Source organism: Haliotis rufescens, unplaced genomic scaffold (genome assembly GCF_023055435.1).
Source record: "Haliotis rufescens isolate VD_foot unplaced genomic scaffold, xgHalRufe1.0.p SCAF_44, whole genome shotgun sequence".
NCBI classification, from domain to species: domain Eukaryota; kingdom Metazoa; phylum Mollusca; class Gastropoda; order Lepetellida; family Haliotidae; genus Haliotis; species Haliotis rufescens.
The window spans coordinates 68,319-86,881 of NW_025964157.1; the positions used below are offsets into that span (position 1 = coordinate 68,319).

The window sequence follows — 18,563 nt, forward strand, 5'->3', positions numbered from 1 at the left end:
AATAATTTGGTCAAACCAATTTTCACTTGTATACCTTCCTTTGCCTACTTTTCCAAACATAGTAATAAGAGCGACAAAGCCATTTCCATAACCAAACAATATCGCTTAAGTGAGTGAGTGAGTTGGGTTGAACCCCGCTTTTAACAGTATTCAGGTTATATCGCGGCGTGTCAGCTTAATGTGGGAGGAAAGCCCGAAGTGATGTAGGTCTCAGACGTTTACCACTTCGGTGAAACCCACGAGCACGGGTATGGTGCTGACAAACCTAGAAACATAATCGGGGCGAACCGGGATTCCACAATTATAGGTTTCTGGCGTGCCCAAGGGACGCAACTCTGCACAGCGAATCGCGGCGCCTTAGACGACTGGGCCACCCGTGCCCCCCAATATCGCTTAAAGCAGAATCGCTGTGCGTTTCCAACTGTATCTTGAGCGTGTGTTTGTGAATCACTACCAGATAGCGATGATATCAGGTGTTTGGGAAAAGGTAATCGTAGCCTGCCCCACCGGTGGAAGCCGTCATAAACACATGCAAAGGCAAGCCAATTGTTCTGAAAAAACACGGAAACACGTGGTACAATAGAAATAGAGAGTTGCATCAGGTATCATGAAAGAATGTAGTACGCTTTAAATATTCTCCCGAAATTCCGGTGTTTCCTAAAGTTTTCACAAAAAGTATTAATAACATATATTTTGAAAAGAGTTGGTCATACTGAACTCCTGCTTATGACTGTACTTTAAGCATTTATGAAGACAACTCATCAATCAATCTGTTAACCCTTGTCCATTATAGTTGATAGAGGATGAACTTTTTACAATTCCGACGGACTTTCAAAAGATCAATACTAAGATGAATTGAAGCACACCATTAGGAAGTTATGAATCAGAATGGGCACGCCAGAAACCTATGATTGTGGGTTCGAATCCCGGTTCGCCCCGATTATGTTTCTAGGTTTGTCAGCACCATACCCGTGCTCGTGGATTTCACCGCAGTGGTAAACGTCTGAGACCTGCACCACTTTGGGCTTTCCTCCCACATTAAGCTGACACGCCGTGATATAACTGGAATACTGTTGAAAGCGGCGTTAAACACAAATCACTCACTCACTATGAATCAGAAGGGAAATATACATGAACAAGTAACGATGGTGACAGATGACGGTAGGAATATGTATTTAACATATTAATATACATTATGTGATTGTAGATTCAACCACAGATAATAGGGGCGGTCGGGTAGCCTAGTGGTTAAAGCGTTCGCTCGTCACGCCGAAGACCCGGGTTCGATTCCCGACATGGGTACAATGTGTGATACCCATTTCTGGTGTCCCCCGCCGTGATATTGCTGGAATATTGCTAAAAGCGGCGTAAAACCATACTCACTCACTCACTCACTCACTCACAGATAATATATCCGATGAATGTAAACCTCACTTACTCAAACTCGGTTAACTCGAATATCGTTTAAGACGATGTGGCTGTATGAACTGGTGGAATCCATTTCGGCGTACTGGGATAGTATCGGCACTACGTTTGTGTCCATTTACAGACACAGAGGACATGGCGCTCAGGTGGTGTCCTTAAAGACGGAGGTGAGGTCAGGTGAAATTGGGTTTAACGTCGCGACCAAGATTATTGCACTTATATAGCGACGTGCATGCACGTGTGTGTGTGTGTGGCTGCTTGTACTAGTCCGGACTGATGCCGATTTATAGTGCTAGCCCACTGAGATACCATGCCGCAGTTTAACATGAATACCCCACTCAGACACAGTATACTGACTCCGAGCCGACCAGTCCTTGTTTTAGCCCCTTAATGCGGAGCGCTAGACAGGGTAACAACAAGTACCATATTTGAACGTCTTATGGTATGACGCGGCCGGGGATCGAACCCTGGACCTTCCGCTCTCCGGCGGACGCTCTACCTCTAGACTACGGAGGCGGTTTGTGGACGGATCTTTGACTATAAAACGCCAGCGACTGAATAATCAGTCGCGATTATATTCCAACAGATTCCTTTCTTCGTAAAGAGCAATACAGTGGTGAAATTACTTGAATGGATTACTGAACATCAGAATCAAGGAATCGTTGTATTTTTCTTAAAAAATGCATATGCTTCGTACAAATAACAAATATTATTGCACTGTAATCATATTTTCAGAACAAAGGGGATGTTTGTCTTTGCAAACATCCAAAAGGGATTGACGTTCAAAATATTTACCCAGGTTCTCATGCTTGGCGTAAGTGACAAATAATTCGGCTTCGGATTGTCTGGTTCAGTGTCTGGCTGATTGCATGTATTGGCTAGCCGCCGTACTGTAGCAGGAGTGAGTGAGTGAGTAAGTTGGGTTTAACGCCGCTTTTAACAGTATTCCAGTTATATCACGGCATGGCAGCTTAATGTGGGAGGAAAGCCCGAAGTGATGCAGGTCTCAGACGTTTACCACTTCGGTGAAACCCACGAGCACGGGTATGGTGCTGACAAACCTAGAAACATAATCCGGGCAAACCGAGATTCGAACCAACAATCATAGGTTTCTGGCGTGCCCAAGGGACGCAACTCTGCACAGCGAATCGCGGCGCCTTAGACGAGTGGGCCACCCGTGCCCCCGGTAGCAGGAATATAGATGATTGGGGCACCTCTCTTGACATAGGGGTACGAATATTGGTGAAACTATTTTCACTAGTTCTCACTGAGAAAACTAATATCTTATTCACTATACTTCACAACTGTTTCATTGATTTATCTGCATGCTGAACGGCCCCCGGAAACGTGACGTCATAATCAACGCGTTGGCACAAATAAGAATACGTTTCCTGTGACTTATACTAACAATAGGACCGCCTCCGTGGTGTAGTGAATAGAGCGTCTGCCAGGAGAGCGGAAGGTTGTTAGTTTGAGCCTCGGGCGTCTCATAGCAAAAGACGTTCAAAGATGGTACTTGTTGTTACCCTGCCTGGCGTCCGGTATTAAGGGGGTAAACCAAGGGCTGGTCGGAGTCAGTATACTTTATATGCGGCGTGAGGTCTCAGTAGGCCAGCACCATAAAGCCGACGTAAGTCCGGACTTGTACAAGGAGGCAGACAGGAACTACTAGTATCTCTCTCTCTCTCTCTCCTCTCTCTCTCTCTCTCACACACACACACACACGTACACACACACGTACACACACACATACACACACACACATACGTACACACGTACACACACACAAGCGCACACGCACGTGAACACATACAAATACACACACAGACACACTCAAACACTCTCACACACAAATACACACCTACACACATGTACGTTGCTACAAAAGTCCAATAATCTTGGAAGCCACGTTAAACCCTATATCACCCCATCACCCAAACAATAGACTGGGCTCAGATCGGAAAGTGTCTCCACTTGAGAAAGTCCACAGCCAAAGCTCGGATCATATCTAATAGCCTGTTTGTTTGCATATACATAATTGAAGGTCAGTGTTCAACACGAAATGGTCGACGCCCACTTAGTTCTCACAATGCGGCCAAAAAACTACAAGACGCCATGTGAAGGGTACATATATATAGAACACCAGCTCATTAGCCTCCGCACTGACCTTTCCCCAGTGATTAGATTAACGCCCTTGTTTCTATCCACAGGATTTCCATCGCCTAGTGTTGTCATACAAACCTGTGTTGACTGAATACAGCGACGCATTAACTATAACAAACCATTGCATTCTAGTTATCTGAACACGGAACAAATCCCAGCGTAATTTCGAGTATTGTGACCTTCGAGGTAAAGTGAGTAATTATTGTAAATGCATGACTTTTTTATTATTATTGTTGGCGTAAGTGACAAATAAATTCGGCTTCAGATGGTCTCGGTCAGTGTCTGGCTGATTGCGTGGCATCGCACCCCAACGGCGAGTGATATTACTCATGCTATCAACCCTGTATTGGCTAGCCGTCGCCCTTTAGCAGGATTGAGTGAGTTGGGTTAAAACGCCGCTTTGAACAATATTCCAGTTATATCAAGGCGTGACAGCTTAATGTGGGAGGAAAGCCCGAAGTGATGTAGGTCTCAGATGTTTAACACTTCGGTGAAACCCACGAGCAAAAGTTAATTGCTTAACTTTTTCAAATGTGTGGTTAAGGAATATTGTTTTAATATTACGTATTAAAGAATATCTTGAAGTGCGTACATGTAGAATACCAGGATGGTCGGGTAGCCCAGTGGTTAACGCGTTCGCTCGTCACACCGTGTCCTGGGTCATGGAACAATAATACCGTTATTCGCCACCTAACGGTGAGTGATGGATGGCGAAATCGTCACAGTCAGCAATATTCTCCCTACATCACGACGGACTGTAAAACGTCTCGACCGAGCCAGGCAAACCAGTATCTGAAAAACATCCACGCTATCGGGGTACAGTGCAGACCTCCACGCCTGAGTATAATCAGCTGCAGTCGAAATTATCTGCCGAAACAGATTCCATTCCAATTACAGCGTCTTTTTTTGTTTTTGTTTGTTTGTTTGTTTGTTTGCAGTTTAACGCCACACTCCAGCTATTATGACGGCGGTCTGTAAATAATCGTGTCTGCAAACTGACAATCCAGTGATTAACATCATGAGCATTGGAATCCTATGACATGCATCAACCAAGTCAGAGAGCCAGACCACCCGATCCCGTTAGTCGCCTCTGACGACAAGCAAAGTCATTTTTTTACGGCAAGAATGGGTTGCTGATTTTCAACGTCTAGACCAACAGGCTGGGACACGGTGCACGACTTGTGTCTCTTTGAATCGCTGCCTTATAACCAAACTTCGTTATATCTTACAGATAGGGCATTTGAACTGCCTTTGTAATAGCCGAATAGCCGGAATATCGTAAGATGCGACTAACGGGATCGGGTGGTAAGACTCGCTGACTAGGTGGATGCATGTCATCGTATCCCAATTGCGTGGATCGATGCTCATGATATCAATCACAGGATTGTCTGGTCCAAACTCGATAATTTACAGACCGCCGTCATTTTGCTGGAATATTTCTGAGAGCGGCGTTAAGAAAACAAACAAACAGACACACTTCCGGAATGAACATTGTACATATTTAAATATAATACGTCAACGCTAAAGAATAACCAGTCTCGATTATCTGCCGATACAGATTGCATGGGGCGTACTTAGCCAAATGGGTATGAAAACTACAGTAAACTACGGTTATAACGAACTCAAAGGGACTGCTATTTTTAGTTCGTTATAACCGTAGTTCGTTATAAGCATATATACAGTATAACTTCAGCAAACAGTCGGGACTAAAAAGTTAGTTATATCCGTCAGTTCGTTATACATGTAAGCGTGTTCGTTATAGCCGTAGTTTACTGTATATGAATGGATCATTGAACCCTAGTGATGACACCAGGTGTTCGCGGACTGGATAACCATGTCCTGCCCCACCGGTAGCACCCGCCACTCACACAATTTGAATAATGCAAGTGTTCGGTTTTTTATTGATGCCGCACAACCCCACTCCTGCCTTGGGGGCACGGGTGGCCCAGTCGTCTAAGGCGCCGCAATTCGCTGTGCAGAGTTGCGTCCATTGGGCACGCCAGAAACCTATGATTGTGGGTTCGAATCCCGGTTCGCCCGGATTATGTTTCTAGGTTTGTCAGCACCATACCCATGCTCGTGGGTTTCACCGAAGTGGTAAACGTCTGAGACCTGCATCACTTCGGGCTTTCCTCCCACATTAAGCTGACACGCCGTGATATGACTGGAATACTGTTAAAAGCAGCGTTAAACTCAAGTCACTCACTCACTCCTACCTTACTACGACTGCCCGTAAACAATCGAATCTCGACTAGACAATCCAGTGATCAATATCAGCCAGGTCACTGAGACCAATGGTGATTCCTTGTATGTCAGTATAACACCCTTCCTCCTGAGTGAAAAACGACCTGTATCCCATTCACGTCGAGCTTTTCTCCCACATATAACAGACACGCCGTGATGTAACTTAAACACTGCGACACAAAATCTCATTCACTTACTCCTCTAGTGAGGAGTATGTCTAGCTAACCGACATACTGTTGTTGCAGGACAGCGTACGTGACCCTCAATCCTCCAGGTCCTCCTAACATAGAGTGAGTGAGTGAGTATGGTTTTACGCCGCTTTTAGCAATATTCCAGCAATATCACGGCGGGGGACACCAGATATGGGCTTCACACATTGTACCCATGTCGAGAATCGAACCCGGGCCTTCGTCGTGACGAGCGAACGCTTTAACCACTAGGCTACCTGACCGCCCCCCTAACATGGACGAGCAGTTCATGAAGCACACTGAATGTGAAAACAAGTATGGAATAATCCCAACGACAAGGAGGTTAAATCCCATCGATGCACTCATTTGTTTAAAGTAGCTAAGAATCTATACAGTACCGACAACGGATGCATTTATTCATCAAATCACTCTCACCCAAATCAGCATTATGGATTAAACTGTTTTCGCTCATAGTCAGTATAACGCTTTTCTATATATAATTAGAACAATTCTTTTAAGTATGACAATTTCAATGACACGACATGGCTAATGGCTCTTCCAGCAAGTAGGATGCAAGATATTCAGACTCCAAGTTGTCTGCTTAATCAAGTTTAATAACGTCTATTATCTGATAAATGATGATTGTTCTTATTTAACGGTACAAAGTCCGGGTTTCTCAAACATCGCTAAATGCAATATCTAGTCCAAGGCTGCAATGAGACCATTGCATTCGATTATATTGATCCATACATATGGGCTCAGTTTGTTTGTTGTTGAAGGTTGCTCTGAACAATATTCCCGCTTTGTGACGGCGGTCTGTAAATAATTGAGTTTGGACCAGATAATCCAGTGACTGACATCACGATCATCGATCTACGCATTGGGATACGACAGACAGACATTAACGAGATTCCGCCTGTACACCATTATAATATACAATTTATACTTTATCAATAAAAAAATCATGGTCCATTCCTTCTGGAATTACGCGATACAGTGAGTGAGTGAGTATGGTTTTACTCCGCTTTTAGCAATATTCCAGCAATATCACGGCGGGGGACACCAGAAATGGGCTTCACACATTGTACCCATGTCGGGAATCGAACCTGGGTCTTCGTCGTGACGAGCGAACGCTTTAACCACTAGGCTACCCGACCGCCCCTACGCGATACAGAATACAAATGTGCAACCAGGCCTCCCTTTGGTGTACCAGGATCCTATGACCTTACGAGGTTCGGATCCCAGGTTCGCCCTAATTCTGAAACGTGGTCGTCAAAACCAGTGCTCACCAAAGTGGTAATCGTCTGACCTTCATAACGTCGTACTTTCCTCTACATCAAGCTGACACGTCGTGATGTAACTGAAATACTTAGAGAAGGTTTAAATCCAACCCACTTCACGGATAGCAGAATACAGCGAACAACAGCACGCGATATACACCCTACTTACCCTAAATCAATTTGATAGATTCTAGAAAACGAATCTTTGGTACATGGGTATTTAAATTGACTTTACAGATCGAAAAACACTTCAGAGAAGTGATAATTTTTTGCTACAACAACCCTGCCAAAACGACTAAAGATGTGAAAACCAACCAGAAACAATTAGGTAAAAATAACTGTTTTTAAATTTAAGTGTTTCGATTCAATTTATAGCCCAAGAACCAGAGCAATGGATGCATGGTTAGCCTGCTTCCTGGTGTATCTGAAGAAATCGAAGTCAAGAAGGACTAGCTGACCCACCGTATGCCCTTGTAATTTTCCTCTAAAACACAACGCTAGTGAGCCTTTGTTGAAGCGCTTGTTCTATCCCATATTATAATCACCCATTGATCGCTATTGATTCCCCAAATGACTACATGCTTCAGCTGCTGCTGACTTGCATCCTGGTCTTGGAAATCTCCCCGGGCGTTTATGATGGAGACACGTAATTAAACGTAACACGAGCTGTATCGGATCGGTTGCCGAATAATGAATTGTGGCTACTCTTCCTTTCCTGGAGACAATGTACTTCTTGTTCTCCACAGCATCTGGATGTATAATACACTTCAAGGCGACATTCGAACCTTTTATGAAAGCTTCGATTGTATTGTCAAGGAGGTTGGGGTTGTAGTGTGACCTTGACTAAATTTGTTGACTTCAGGCTGTCAGACTCGATGGTCGTGAGTTCGAATCCGACTTGCGGCTTAGCTGGGAAAGTAGAATTACTTGGCAATCTCTCAATCTGTATAATGTGCCCGTGTTTGGTTCTCGGGATGTCATTGATTATCTGCGGGTATAAGATGCGTTCAGTTAATTGGGGCATGAGTGGCCCAGTCGTCTGAGGCGCCGCAATTCGATGTCCAGAGTTGCGTCCCTTGAACATGCCAGAATTCTATGATCGTTATCCCAGTTCGCTCCCATTATGTTTCTAGGTTTGTCAGCACCATACCCGTGCTCGTGGGTTTCATCAAAGTGGTAAACGTTTGAGACCTGCATCACTCCGGGCTTTCCTCCCGCATTACGATGACACGCCGTGATGTAACTGGATGCTGTTCAAAAAGGCGTTAACACTCACTCACTCACTCAATCACTCACTCATTCACTCCAGTTAATAGATTGTCAGTTCAGGATAAATTCATTGTTAGATTTTCATCCCCGCTCGCCTCCCAAACAAACTCCCCGATTCACAGTTTCGTCCCGTCGATGTGGACCATTGCTCATAATACTGACCACAAGATTTATCACAGGCCGCCGTCGTGTGGCAGGAGTACTGCTGTGCGGTTTGAGTCAACAAACAAACGCTTAATAATTTGTGTGGCGTGTGCTACCGGTAGGACAGGACGTGTACCCTTTTCGCAAACACCTGGTATTATCACTGACTTTCAATCAGTAATCCTTTCACACCACTTTCACCGCTAGTTGAACTTTTACGCACGACGGAATCTGCTTCTGCAGGTTATTGAGACTGATTGTTCTCTGAAGTTGACCTTAAATTTATGTGCCACAAGTATCTACACACGAAGACAATCCATTCGCGTGTTCTCTTCCCTGATGTAAGAGAGAGTGAGTATGGTTTTACACCGCTTTTACCAATATTCCAGCAATATCACGGCGGTGGACACCAGAAATGGGCTTCACACATTGTACCCATGTAGGGAATCGAACCCGGGCCTTCTGCGTGACGAGCGAACGCTTTAACCACAAGACTACCCCACCGCCCCCTTCGATGAAAGACACCAAATACGTCGTCCTACCAGATGCAGACGTTCACGTAAATCCCCAGTTGTGGCCTTAACGTGACGTTAACTCCCTGAAGCTTTTGTCGTCGTTATTCAGTTATGGTTAAAATGCTATTCTCTGTCTGACCAGTTACTTGGTATGACGATTCGGCCTTGACCCTCAGAGTACAGGTGAAATTAATTAACCACATGTGTTGTTTATAAAACAACAATGGCTATTTATATATTCAATGTATGCCATGGACGAGAAACAAGCGTAATTTATTCTGTAATACCACTCAAAACTAATCAAGCATACAATATTACAGTCACGTTGTATTAGAGTGAGTGAGTGAGTATGGTTTTACGCCGCTTTTAGCAATATTCCAGCAATATCACGGCGGGGGACACCAGAAATGGGCTTCACACATTGTACCCATGTCGGGAATCGAACCCGGGTCTTCGGCGTGACGAGCGAACGCTTTAACCACTAGGCTACCCGACCGCCCCCGTTGTATTAGAATTTCTTTGTGACGGTTGCCACGGGTGGGGTAGGATACGCTCACCTTTCGCGAACACCAGGTATCATCACTATTTGATAGTGATTCATAAACACATGCTCATGATATAGTCGGAATCGTACTATCGACTCTGGTTTATGCAGAGATTTCTGTTAGATATGGAAAGTGTTTTGTCGCTTTAATTATTATTATTATCATTTTACCAACTATTCTTGTAACATTGTATTGTTTATATGTTATTCAGAGATCTCAGGTGCCTTTGTGCCGCGTTCAGGATTATGTAATTAATACCTGAGTGAAACTGAGACATTATCTAACTGTATGTGTGATATCTGTGTGATCATATTTCGCTGAATGTGCGACTTATGTCTCTTGATCAAAAGTTGTTTGATCATAGTTAAAACTTTCAAGGCCTCCGTAAAGCTTTCAATTCTTCTGTGGCAGACATTCCCTTGACGCAGTGACACAAATGATGTATGATATTATCCCCTATTTTAATATGTACTTTGTGTTCCCGTGTTTATTGAGGCTAAAAAATGACATGCCTTTGCATGTGTTTGTGACGGATGCCACCGGTAGGGCAGGATACGCTCACCTTTTCGCGAACTATTTGATAGTATTTCATTAACACATTCTTATGATATAGTCGGAATCGCAATGGACTCTTAGATTTCTTAGTTATGATTATGGTAAATGTTTTGAACTTATTGTCATACTCAATATGATTTCAACAATAAGGCACACACAGTGGTGTTTGTGGAACTATAATCAAATGTACTTGGACTGTCAATCTGCTCGAGCCTAACCACCCTTATATGTTTTCTGACAAATGAACCGTATGTTGTCAACATGTCGTCAAGCATGAGTGCACCATACATGCTGTACCATCAGTGATGAATACCAATGAATAGCCCACTTACTTAGATTGTATGTTTTTGCAGAGTTGACAATGCTTCTCAATGTCCAAGTAAACAACTAAGGTAATCTCCCCCTGGCCCGTCAACTTCTTCATAGTTGACCCCACGGTGCCTCTGGCGTCTTCTGTGGTCATCCAGTCACTCAAACAGAACCTCCAGTAATTGGTCATGTGTTGGACAGCGATAGAGGCTATTGTGAAGCCACAACTTCACACACAAGACAGATCATTAGCTTCCTAAATTGTGGCTTGTGACTTAAGTTTGACAAAAAGGCGTCTTTGCTTAACGAAGGAAACCATGACATTTAATGCTCACTCAGCATGATTCCATTGCTCCGATCAAGTGTTTGTTTTTGAATACACTGAAACCGGTTTATCAGAACAGTACTATTTCTGAATTCAATTCTCTATAACGAGATCCGGCGGGAACAAAATACTGAAAATGGGTTCAGACCCCAAACACAAGCTAAACACGTACCTTGTCCCATGATTTTGACATGTTTAGGTTTTAACATGTTGGGGGTTGTGTTTAGAGCTAAACATGTTTATCCCTGATATGAGAAAGAGGCGTACCCCCCCACCCCACCCCCCACCCCCCACCCCCCCCACCCCCCCACCCCCCCACCCCCCCCCCCCCCCTTGGAATTCATTGTGGTGATTTATAATGGGTTTTTTTTAGCTTTTAGGGTTTAATGGGGGTGCAGAAGCAGTTAAGGGTCTATCGCAGTAATCAGATATACTTTAAATGTCAGCTTCCGTTTCCTGTATGAGAGAAATACTATTAGTCATACAGCAACATCACATATATGAACAAAACATTTTTTATGATGTTTATTGATGATTATATCCAGCCTGGTGCCCGACATTCAAGGATAAACAAGGACTGGTTGGATCGGAGTCAGTATACTGTGTCTGAGTGGGGTATTCATGTTAAAATGTGGCGTGGTATCTCACTATATAGCGGGAGTTAGTCCGGATTAGTGAAAGGATATACACAAGCACATACACACAAACACGCCCGTACAAACACGTGCACACGCACGCGCGCATACACGCGCCCGCACACACCATCAAACGCATACACGCATGCACGTAGCTATGTGAGTGCACTAATGTTGAACGCAACGTAAAACGCCATTCACCCCACCTCACGCATGTAATGCTTGAACGTTCTCTAAAACATATTTGCATTAGAATCATACATTATTTAATGATCACTGAATCATATTCAGAATGATATGCATTGAATCATATGTAATTGACGTCCCCTGAATCATATACTATATGACTTGATTTCAAGGGCGATACATAAAAACTTGCTATTAAACTTAACATGCAAACATGACGGTCTTCTGAAGATACCGTACAGAAAAATTGATCGAGTCTATATAACCGAGGAGGTCGTTAAGCACGTTGACGTTTACGGTCGTTCCGACACTTCACAGACCAACAGGGTCATAGTTAAATCCATATCTACAGCCATAAACATGCCAGCGTCTGTGGTACTTTCAGACAGTCTGGCATTGAGGCGACATGCATCCATATACAATGTTCCATACATTATTGAGTGGAGCATGGACCTTTAAACTAAGTGTTTGATAAAAAATGTAATCAAAGTAAAAAAACCTTCAAGTTGTTGTTCTGGACGGAACAAAGTCAGCTTCATCTCCCGTATTGATCAACATTCAGATCATCATTCAGATCATCGGAAAGGAGGTTATATCCTTATACAATTATTTTTTTATAAAACCCTTTACGTAATCTTCTAAGAGAAGAGTCCATTGTACGATTACGACTGTATCATGAGTGAGTGAGTGAGTATGGTTTTACGCCGCTTTTAGCAGTATTCCAGCAACATCACGGCGAGGGACACCAGAAATGGACTTCACACATTGTACCCATGTCGGGAATCGAACCGGGGTCTTCGGCGTGACGAGCCAACGCTTTAACCACTAGGCTACCCGACCGCCCCGACTGTATCATGAGCATGTGTTTATGAATCATTATCAAATAGTGATGATACTAGATATTCACAAAAAGGTGAGCGTATCCTGCCTCATAGAGACACATGCAAAGGCAAGTCAATTGTTCACGTGAAAAATACACGGGAACTTGTGGTTCAAGTCAAAATAATGTGTGTCACCGATGCATCAAATTCGGAAATGGCCTGCAACCCTTTTAAAAGCTTTATAAATGTCTTGGATGTTGGAACCCTGATAAAACACCCTTTGATCAAGAGTCGCATGAAGCTCTCAAATCTTCGCAGAGAGAGCTTGCAAACTCGTTCACAATAAAATCCGTAACTGTGCGGATAAAGGGTTAAATGATTGCGGCGAAAACATAATCTGACAGTTGATTGACAGGAAGTGGTCTTGTTGCTTGTACATTGCTGATTTGAACATGTGGAATGGACGATACTAGGCATTAGTGTACGTGTTACCGCCGGAATCGGAAGAAAATATATCGGAAAACGAGGTCACGTTGACACCTATCAGGTCATGTCGACGTTGTAAATTTGTCATAGGCGGCAGTTCATTACAGGGCTTCAAAAACGCCACAGCTTCTGTTTCACGGTTAGGCGGCTGAAGGCGTATATTTCCGCCTTGTTGACAACAACCGCCACTTCAAAGGAAAGATGGATCATTTTTGGCAGCCTGACCACACGATTGGGTCATTTCAAGCTCAATTACTTCGTCATTTGGTTGCGCGGCATATGCATAGAAAGACCGTGTAACTTACAAATGATACAATTCTTCGTTCATATATAGTTATTTATATATTAAAGTTGACTCTGGGAAACCGGGATAAGTTGGCCTTCGTTTATTTAAAGAAGAGCAAATTGTTTTCCTCGCCCCTTGAAATTAAATCACGAAATATCGCGATTATTATCTGCAAGTGTGTTAATACTTATAAAGCGAAAACAAGCCAATCCCCAGTGAAAAATATTTCTTACAGTGATGTCAAAAAATTGCAAAAGGTGCTTTTCAAGAAACAGCCATTTTGCTGGCGACAAACATTTGATCACGTGATTACTATCCGGGTAAGCCTCGGCAGTCATGTGACTATATTCAGGCTATATTTAGCAACGTGTCCGGCTGACATTTATTACCAGTCCTTGTCATGTGGATGTAGTATTTGCAAAGCGCTGTAAGTGAGTGAGTGAGTTTGGTTTTATGCCGCTTTTAGCAATATTCCAGCAATATCACGGCGGGGGACACCAGAAATGGGCTTCACACATTGTACCCATGTCGGGATTCGAACCGGGGTCTTCGGCGTGACGAGCGAACGCTTTAACCACTAAGCTACCCCACCGCTCATAAGCGCTATAAGCATTCGTCACCTCTCGCCCCTTTCCGTAACCTGCAAGAAGACTCGTCCCCCTATCGATGAATGGTATGTGCGAAAATACGACAAACCAATCAGAATGCGCGTATGACTTCAATTACTTCAGTCAAAGAATCCCTTTAGAACAATATTTGATTTTACATATGTCTTGCATTTAAAAATATATCCATGATACATTTAAAGGTCTTCAACCATACTGTATAATAATGTAAGTCCCGATGTGTTTTACCCCGAATAGCATCTGGAATATATATGATATATGGAGGAAATATACGTGAATTCTTTTAGCTATGCCCGTTTGCGCTTAGACGGAACCCAGTCGCAAAGATGGCCGCGATAGGGGCACGAGTCGCTATTCTGCTTGTCTCGGAATAACACGAGTTGGTCACGAATGCGCTATAAGTTCACTGCTAAATATAACCGCTCGCAGCCCCTGACTGCTGATTCTTTGAGGATTTTTTTTTCAGGGTAGGTAACCAATACCTGATACTTGTCGAAATAACGGCTACAATGGGGATCGGGTGGTCTTTCTCGGTCATGATTGCATGTTATTTTGTGCCCCGATAACGTTGATTGCAGCTTCTATATTCAGTGTTGGTTTGTCGGGTCCAGAGTCGATGGTAACGTTTGCGTCATGACACGTGATACAGCTGGAGTATTGCTGGCGATTTCGCCATACACTCACTCACTCACTCACCCGCTGTAGCGGGATAACGACTTTAATATAACTGTTCCATGACCTTCACGGCCTGTGAGTGAGTGTGGTTCAACGCCGCTTTGAACACCTCTACAGGTATATTTCGGAGAAGTAACGTGATGTTGGAAAGCCGGGAGTGATGCAGGTCTTAGACGTTTACCATTTTGGTGAAATCCACAAACACTGGCATAGTGATAACAAACCTAGAAACTTAATATTGGCAAACCACCCACTATCACCCACTATCACAGGCACGCAACTTCGCACAATATTAGGCAACAGGGCTCGTACTCACTCACTCACTCACTCACTCAACCACTCACTCAACCACTCACTCAACCACCCACCCTACCACCCATCCACTCGCTCACTCACTCACTCACTCACTGATCCAACCACCCACCCTACCACCCATCCACTCGCTCACTCACTCACTCACTCACTCACTCACTCACTCACTCACTCACCCACCCACCCACCCACCCACTCACTCACTCACTCACTCACTCACTCACTCACTCACTCACTCACTCACTCACTCACTCACTCACTCACCCACCCACCCACCCACCCACTCACTCACTCACTCACTCACTCACTCAGATCTTTGTTTAGCGGTAGCAAGAACTAAGATCTGATTTTAATGAGATTGGTGACGATTCGGGCTAGAATTAGTCTTCAGCAACCCATATTTGTAAGATCACTGATAGTATTGGGTAGTCAGGCTCGCTGACTTGGTTGATGCATGTCATCGTGTTCCAATTACGTAGATCGATGTTCATGGTGTCAGTCAATAGATTGTCTGGTCCAGACTCAATTATTTACCGACCGCCGTCATACAGCTGGAATATTGCTGAGAGCAGTGTTAAACAACAAACAAGCATATGCACACAATAATGTACCACGTACGTGCACTGTGCAGTATTTGTTTGTTGTGATTAAATTTGAAGTCATACCACGGCCTGCTTTAGAATTCAGCACCACAAATTTCACAAACATGCCACACTCTATCACGTAATTTGCAAAATTTGTTGCAAGACTATATAGCTGAAATATCGCTGAATGCGGCGTTAAACAACAAACAAAACTCTCCTGCACACTATTTTACTCATTATTTTTGCTCTTTCACAAAAACATTTTGTTTTGTTTACATACATTGTGTGCCATAACTTCAACGCAAAATACTTTGTACGAACATTAAATATTCTGCTTGGCACAATGAACATCGCCATGTCGGCCCACCCTATTTGTTTCAGTAGATAACTCGATAAGATTGTGTCTCCCGGCATGTATGTAATTCTATACTTATCACCGTCGTAGGTATTGTTGCATAATTACGCGGCTCGGCGTTAAGCTTGAATGACTCATACAGAAAACCGAGTTTCACATGTTATCATGAACTATGACAATAGCACAATGACATTTCAAACGCTGAAACCACGACATGGATCAGATGTTTCCACCCGGCACATCAACCACCCAGCCCACGAAACACTTCTCTCTCCTGTTGGACCCTGTAATCACCACATGAACACACACAACATCATCTGTCAACACCCAGACGCCATGGCTGTCCTCGAGATTGGAACACACTAATACGTGAGTTACATTTTTGAAATATTTCAATAACGCTGAATTCCGATGTCTAATACTCGTTATCCGGGTATCCCAGCTTAAAATATTACGGGCGTGTCAGCACAATGTATTGCCGGAGAAACATATACTACTCAAAAGAAGTTAATTCTTTCATAGTCTTTCATCTGTCATGCTCTTAAATAATCGAGCGGTCCTTATCTTCTTTTGAGTAGTGTACATGTAATAATCGCCTGCATTCGTGTTAAGTTGCAATATGTTTGCTTAACAAGATCATACCGATTGATAACCTTACCATTTGAATTCAGACTTCATTGTCTTCGGGATCTGGGTATACTTTTTAGGACAATGGCACTAAATGGCCAGGGTAAATTCCTTACCGGCTCCATGACCTTAAAATACATCTCTTATCTCGAAGTGTGGATAGCTCGACGTAATTTAGATAGTTATCCTCTCTGAGATTGTATTGTATGTAATGTTTATCCCAAACTCTCTAGTTTCGGTTTAGTTAGTCGTATGATGGGTACCAGGAAATATGACCTATAGTGTTACAGTTCCACGACTGTGTCAAAGAGTAATGAATATATTCCTGTAGTGTTTTATACGGAATCATTTGCAATGCGTCAACATGTTTTTCTTTCATTTTCCTCAAGGGGATTCGTACATATTCATAATCAATTGTGTGTGACGATGCAGTTTCGTATTCCTTATTGATATGACCTTGAGGGTACAGACCATTTGTGATGTCGTAAAAAACCTCACGTTCAGGGTTGTAGGAAGTCTAGTGGTTATTGCAAAGACTTTGGTTCGATTCTGGAATGTGATGGTTGTAATGTGTGAATGGATGCCGGGTTAGAATAGGTCCCAAGCAGGCTAAGAGATGTCTAAATGGACGGAGTGATCAGTATTGGTGATTTGGTTGATCGCTCACATTTTAGAAGTTCTGCATTCTATCAATCACTGGATTAGTTGTTTCATACTCGATTACTTACAGGCCGCCGTCGTAGCAGCTGGAATATTGTTGCGTGTGGAATTACATCAAACAAAACTTTGTTTCATTAGCCGGTATACTGTAATATATCTCACCTTGACGTTATATCCCAGTCCCACATTATATATTCAATGACGAATATTTATAACCTGTTTGGTTAAGAACAGGCACACCTGTAGGGCTATCAAGGTAGAATAGGTCACCATAACCCACATTGTTCAAAGTGTCGGTAACAATGTGTGATTTGGCAGACAGTGCATCATTTTGTCTACAAGACGTGTATCGTTGCTCACACTGTCAACCACTGGTTTGCCTGCTCAGATTCGGTCCTGGCAAGTAGACAAGAAACAGGCCTAGAATTGCTCTTTTGTTACTCCTATACAGGTCCAGCAAGCCTACTTCAAACTTCCCCATCCCGAAACGTCTCGAACGATCGAGCCTGCAATGTTTGTAAACTACCAGGGGAGGTAACTCTAAATTCCACTACCTCCCACCGAAGCTGTTCAAATCTGATCACGACAGCAATGGATATTTTTTTACAATCAGTTCAATCATTGGCTGCCACTGATAATTACTACAAATATTTTACATTTTATTGTTAATATTGATACTAAAACTACTTACATACAACAATGTATGTAGGTGGAATGTAGATATTAACCAAAACAAATTCCTGATGAAGCAACCGTCCCGGGATGTTCAGTGGCAGTCTCTTCCCGATTTTATTTCTATTTGAAGCCGACTACAAATTACATTCATTGCTCCGTTCGGTCAGAATAGACCGGAAATCAATTGCATAAATGTTCGAATCGAATTTACCAAGAATTATGCGAGCCTCCTTCACATAAAAACTGCCAAACTGAATACAATTGTAGTTAGAAAATTATGCCCTTAGTGCATACCCCGTCTTGCAATGGTGCGTCACGCTGTCTCGAGTAATGATGTAATTAATGTCCCGGAGAGAGTGCAGATCAGGTTTGGGGGCGTACACTGCCGTGGGAGGAACTATTGTCTGAATGCTTTTTTTGTTTGTTGATTAAAACAACAATCAGTAATGTTACTGCTATATGACGGCAGATGTAAATTACGTGTCTGACCAGACAAACCAGTGATTGATATCATGAGCAGCGATCCACTCCGTCGGGGTTCCATGACACGTTATGAACGATTAAGTCGCCTCTGCAACCAGCGTCGGATGCTGGGGAGCTATTCCAACCCGGGTACTCTCAGGTACTGTCTTAATGGATTTAAGGATGCGGAATGTAACCAGTGGTCCGGGGT

The 18,563-nt window shown here is 43.3% G+C and overlaps 1 protein-coding gene across 2 annotated transcripts in view; it reads left to right on the forward strand.

The window, feature by feature from the left end:
- The first annotated feature begins 16,109 nt into the window (after positions 1-16,109).
- The window catches only part of LOC124136023, a 211,957-nt gene continuing 209,503 nt past the window's right edge, over positions 16,110-18,563 (forward strand). The window contains exon 1 of one of the 2 annotated variants that reach the window (XM_046501762.2): positions 16,110-16,297. The gene's annotated coding sequence lies outside the window, so the exon portion shown is untranslated. The remainder of the gene's footprint in view (positions 16,298-18,563) is intronic. The other variant, XM_046501767.2, reaches the window with a different exon arrangement.